We start from the raw sequence: 6,588 nt of genomic DNA on the forward strand, positions 1-6,588 counted from the left end.
AATAGATGACGCTAATAGTATCGATTTGTAATTAAAATTTCTTTAAAAGCCAATAATCGATAAATAGGCACTAAAATTATGTTTTATAATTTAAAAGTTATACTCCAACCAAAAGTTAATCAAAGATATTGGCATTTAATGGAGATTTTTATATTTTTAAATTTAGTGGTTACTCTAGCGGATTTACGTCGGAACTACGTCGAGTATGGAGCTTGTTGAGGGGTTGAACGTTCTTGTTTTTATTAACGCCATCTATATTATGTGTAAGAAGCTCGCTTAAAGTTGCGCCATCTATCGTTAATTATTGCAACATCGATCTAGCTTTGCCACAGATAATAAAATATTACGTTTTTAAAAGTTTGTGTTTATTTGCAAAATACATTTTATTGAATTAATTAAATGTTTAGTTGTAATTCTCATAAATTATGGGAGATACAATATCAAATTTTAAAAAAAAATATAACCACCTATAAATATCATTTAAAACTAAATTTGAGAACAAAAAAAAACGCAACTTTCAAATAACGTAGGTAGGTTAGTAACCTACCTATGTTTGAAAATGTTTGTTTTCGTTTGAATTACGAGTCGAACGCGCCTTCTACGTTTTGTTTGTGTATTGTGGTTTACAAACTGACCCTGGACTGAAATCGGACTTTGATTTGGCTTCATGAAACCTGCTTTCACGTAGCGGCACAGGAACAGTGGTTATAAAAAATGACTGCACACAATTGTTCTTATTATAATTGTACAAATTCTTCGGAACAGAAGTCAATGTTCCGTTTTCCGTGGGATGACGTCAACCGCCTAAAAGTATGGCTTGAGAATTGCGGTAAGTAGTTAAATGTTTACTTTTATTTATTTTTAATATTAAACTGCAAAAAGTTATCAAACAAACAATTTGATAGAATCAATGACAATCAAAACTGGAATAAAATAAAAAGAAATACCTAATTAACATGGTGGGAAAGTTATTGCCACTCCCCCTACTTGCTAGACTATTATTTTGGTACCTAATCGGTTTATCATTTGTCACCATTTATCATTTAGTTTACCATAATTAATGTAATACTTAAACTCAAGCTGAGATCAACAGTTTAGAGTAGTAGAACAGTTTTTTCTGTCTGAAGAACATAATATAATTAGGTATTGTGCTCAATGTCAATTTGGAATTATTAAATTAACTTTTGTACAATTGGGTAATTTAGCATGGCATATAGATATACTAATCAAACTTGAAAATCATAATTAGTGATTTTTAACATATTCTTACTGGGAACTCAGGGCCTCCAGATTCTGAACCAATTGCTATAACTACTAAAGCACTGGAATAGTCAAAAACTTGTAAAGTACCTACTATATACCAATACTGTATGCGATGGATTTATATTTCCAAGTGAACTGTGGAATAAAAGGGACAAAAGTTAAAAAAAGTCAATCAAGTACATAATTATTGCTGAATTTTGGACTGTTTTATTGAACATTTTATAGACCAGGGCGGTTAAAATAGCCACATCGAAGCAATTCATCTAAGAAAGCAATATTGCAGTTTCACATTTGTGCATATAAAAGTAAGTGTGCGATGCAAACAAATGTCAAATAGCAATATTGCTTTCTTAGATGAATTGCTTTGATGTAGCCATTTTGGCCCCCCAGATATCTACTTACACATTTACTTTTAATTTAAGATGAAAATAAATAAAAATAAAACATTAATTTATTTCTTCTTATACAGTCTTAATAGATACCTAAGAAACTACTATCTACCAAACCTACAGTTTTGTACCAATTTCACACATCGGGACTGTGTACAGAAGCCAGGAACCCAAATGAGGTATACCTAGTATCTTGGTCTCGCTCACACCTGACCACCTTTCAGCAGGTAACAATCTATACATACATTATGTATAGGTAGGTACCTACAAGAACTTAATAAGACATGTCAAAAGTTGCTGTTTTAGTAGATTCTGCCTCTGTGTATTATTGATTAGAACATTAGGCTTATGATCTGGAGGTCCGGGTACTGTTTCTGATATTATCAAAATTACTTTGTGAGATTATTCATCACAAATCAAATATTTTTAATGATCACAAACAGTTAGAACATACAAAAATTTATGCAACATACCTACTACAGTACACATGGGAGGCCTGTTTAAGCAATTTCTTCCAGGGAACCACTACCATGATCCAACCATTAATCTTTGTTTAGTTATGACATTGCGGACTAAGTCACTTAATTGTCCGAAAAAGTAAGAGTAAGCTTTGCTTCAGAAATTATATAGTTGGTCCGGGCTACCACCAAAACGATTACCTCCTGTTATTTGAGGGTAGAGGCGATCCAGCAGTGGAACATCTATAGGCTATTTATGTTTTATTGAAAATTATATTCTTTTCTTGTAGGTAATATGAACATTGCCCACTTGCCTGCAGAAAATTTGCGGTCAAGGTATTTATGCATTGACCATTTCAATATAAAGTATGTACGAAATGAGACTGGTCATAGAAAAAGACTCCAGAGAAGTGCAGTTCCAGAACCATATCAGACTCAAGACGTTCAAAATCGCTCAAGCACTTCCTCACCAGGTAAGCACAATTAATTTGTCAAGTTATTACCTACAATTGGGTAGGTAGGTACTTACCTACCACTGAATTAATACAAATACAATCAAATTTTTATTGTAGGTTAGGTACCTATCTATTGCTTGAATATCTACATAATATTGGGTTTTAGTATAGTGATAGTGAGTTATTACCTACATGAATGATACCTACCGACCTTGAGTTTTTTTGAAATGTTAGGTACCTAGCTAATTACAACTTACCTACTACTTAGATGTAGACAAGTTAATGTAGGTACCTACCTACCTAGTTAAATGTTTAAAGTTGATAGGTTGTTTGTATGAAGTGTCCGGGCTGTGATGATAGATAGGTTCGATAGGTGCCTATAGACGTCTCGATTCCGAACCATTTTCAGTAACTAAACTATAATAAAGCCGTATTAACATAAATTGTAGGGTTTAAAATAATTAAAGACGTAAAATATTACTTTATTGTACCTATACCAAGATACCTACCTACTATCTATAATACCTACTTAATACCTTAATGACAAATTGACAGCCTCCGTGGTCTAGTGGTTAGAGCGATAGGCTCAAGATCTGGAGGTCCGGGTTCGATTCCCGATGGGGACATTGTCGAAATCACTTTGTGAGACTGTCCTTTGTTTGGTAAGGACTTTTCAGGATTGAATCACCTGATTGTCCGAAAAAGTAAGATGATTCCGTGCTTCGGAAGGCACGTTAAGCCGTTGGTCCCGGCTATTAGCCGTAAAAACACCTCCACCAACCCGCAGTGGAGCAACGTGGTGGAATATGCTCCATACCCCCTCCGGTTGATTGAGGGGAGGCCTGTGCCCAGCAGTGGGACGTATATAAGCAGTTTATAATACCTTAATAGGTAAGTATCTACCTAGGTAAGTTAGGTAGCTATAGGTAGAAAAGTAGCTTTTCGCTTTCAACTTTACGCAGACGGCGATTGTCGTAGATGGTAGGTAATGTAACCTACCATAACGTAACCAGTTGTTAAAGCCTGAAGGGGTAACAAACATACAGGCAGATTTACCTACATACCTAGGTACCTACTACGCATCGCATCGCATCGTACGTACCTATCATTTGCGTTTGCGCGACTCAGCCAGTAGGTAGGTACCTGCCTACCTACTTACCTACAATCGTAATAACACGTGACTTCGCGCAACGCAACAAGCTAGAATGGATCTTATCTTTATAATGACATAAAGTCTATAGTTGCTCGACACACGGAATTGAGACGTAGTTGTTTACAATCTTGTACAAAACAGTGCACCGCGCTTACAGGGCTTATAGGTATATATGTATTATAGCGGTTATTAAACTACCCAAACGCGATGCGTCGAGATCGCGGGCTCGGGCATCAGGATCGGGCAGTGTTATAATAAACAGTTCATTAGTGGGCGACCCACGATTTCGTCATACATTTTATAGGTAGGTAGGTTACATTGGTACACACGATGACCAGACGCATCGTGTGTGGCAGATGAATCGAGTTAATGTAGGTAATAAAGCCTTATCATTCCACTTACTTAAGTAGGTAGGTACCTACTATGTTTGTGGCTCTTTCACGCAAAACCTATACCGCAGCGTAGCTACCTAAAATCATATAGGTACGTAAAGTAAGGCCAACCAGACGAGATCAAAAACGTAAACAAACGGACCATTACTGAGTTACATTGCGATAACCAGGGATTATCATCTCTGTCCTTATCACTCGTACGCGCAGTTATGGCGTCAGTTGGTCAACGACAGCTGTCGTTGTGTTTCGTGGTAGGTACAGGAAAGCAGTCGGTACTGCAGCTGTCAACATTTGGACCGCCATTTTATGAACATGTTCATTTCTGTTTGGATTGCGTTCGAAGTGATACATATTTTTTCGTCCCCGTATTTACCTACTTAGATTTTTGTTCTTATTATTCCGTTTCTGTTACTTTTATTTTTGATTTTTGCTGGTATTATGAGTAGTTGTTGATTTAAACACAGTATTGACAACATGATTGATAATACGATAGATAGTTTTATCATAAACACAGCTGACTCGGACTCTTCCGACGAATCATCTTTGTCTAGTACAGACGACAGCGATTAAAATTCGAACTTTATGATAATTTATTCAAATATAAATGTTTTGAACCTCTGAAACTTTGTTTACATTCTATATCTCGTCTGGTTGCCTTTAACACGTCAGTAATCTAATCATTATTTTTATTTATTTTATTTTAAGTTATATCTGTCATTATAATTAAAATCAATTTATTCAAACAAAAACAAAACAAACACACCCTATAAATAAAACACCTCCTCCAATGCGTCACATCGAGGCAAGGTGCCCAACAGGCTGGCAGCATTACCCCTCTGAATCGCCAGGCTAATTCTCTGACAGAAATAACTACCAGCCCTAGCATCCCCCGAAGCCCCGATAAGACGCATTGAGAGATCTGTCATTATTATTTTTTTATTCTATCTGTCATTATAATAATATTATAAAACAAAGCTCCCACGCCATTCGCTCGTCTGTTTGTTGGCGGCTATCTCAAAAGAAAAAAATAATAATGACAGATATAACTTAAAATAAAGTTAGATGTGTTTACAGGAATTAGCACCAATGTCATGACTTACAAGAAGTGTTACATATTTTTTTCTTTGAGCTTCTATATTTGCAACTTTTTACCACGCACTTCGCATGTTGCCAGTTCGGCGCCTAATCGCGCACCGCGGAGAAATACTGTCACGTCGCTATATTAACAGTAACTTTGCGTCCCACTTTTTGAGCGCTGATGTTCAATCTATGTCCGAAAAAAATCAAGACTAGTGGGAGCTTTCATCGAAAAAGCTGCCTAATGGTTTTGAGATATAACAAAACAATATATTGTGGTTTTTTATAAGTACCTACCTATGTCTATCTTTTAGGAATCACTTATCATACACATTTTAATATTTATAAAATGGCTACGTTAATACGTTAGTTACCTACCTACTTTAATGAATGTTATAATTGCCCTTTTCTTCCTTTATGTTAGGTATTGTTATCTCCAACAACTTTGCTTTACATTCATCTTTTGGGGCCTTTGGCGACTCAATCATAACCCTGACACTAGGGTTGATGAGGCTGGTATTCCACCCACGATAAGAAGATAAGATTCACGACATTATTTAATACATACTATTTTTCGTTTTAGGTTCATCAGGTACTTTTAAAGTACTGACACCGAAAAAGGTGTACAAAAATAAACGGCTTCGCGACTGCGAACTTGAAGAGCTCGTGGAGCCGCCAGCATTAGCATACCAGTGCAACACGCCGAAGAGAAGACGGTTGTCAATTACTGAAGACACGCCAAAATGCAAAGTGTTAAAAAAGAAATTAGTATTGTATCTAACAATAACAAAATGTAATACCTTTTGAATTAAAGAAGTAGTTTAATTGAATATTTATTGTATTTTCATTCTAGTCATTAAAAAAAAATCCAACTTCATTAAATTTGTTAATTTTAATAATCAAGTAGGTATCTTAATTATAATATACTAATACTACTTTTATATAAATTGTAATGAACAATTAATTATTTATAGTTACTTTAAATGATATCTATCTATGTAATGGACAGTCAATTAAGATGGTGCGGTCACGTCCGCCGTATGAATGACTGTAGACTCCCAAAGTTCGTCTTCTACTCCGAACTAGCGAGTGGAAAGCGTAAACGTGGGGGACAATATCTGCGGTACAAGGACGTCTTGAAACGTAACCTGACCGCCTGCGATATCTCCACTGAACGCTGGGAGGACCTTGCTGTTTTAAGACCTGTTTGGCGTCACTGTGTCAAAACAGGGGTGGCCAACTTTGAACAAAATCGTCTGAAAGAGCTCGATGAAAAACGCCAAAAACGCAAGGATCGTCTCAAACCCACCTATAGCTACACCTTTAACTCGGATGGACAGCTATTCTGCCTCCAATGTGACCGAGTTTTCAGAACAAAGTTTGGCTTTGCCAGTCACATTC

The 6,588-nt window shown here is 36.1% G+C and overlaps 1 long non-coding RNA gene across 1 annotated transcript; it reads left to right on the top strand.

The window, feature by feature from the left end:
• The first annotated feature begins 2,457 nt into the window (after positions 1 to 2,457).
• Positions 2,458 to 6,019, top strand: LOC126366030 (uncharacterized). Its single transcript, XR_007566295.1, has 2 exons — positions 2,458 to 2,583; positions 5,771 to 6,019. It is a non-coding gene; the product is annotated as an uncharacterized LOC126366030 (long non-coding RNA).
• The last annotated feature ends 569 nt before the right edge of the window (positions 6,020 to 6,588 follow it).

The sequence above is a fragment of the Pectinophora gossypiella genome, chromosome 1 (assembly GCF_024362695.1).
Source record: "Pectinophora gossypiella chromosome 1, ilPecGoss1.1, whole genome shotgun sequence".
Classification (NCBI taxonomy): domain Eukaryota; kingdom Metazoa; phylum Arthropoda; class Insecta; order Lepidoptera; family Gelechiidae; genus Pectinophora; species Pectinophora gossypiella.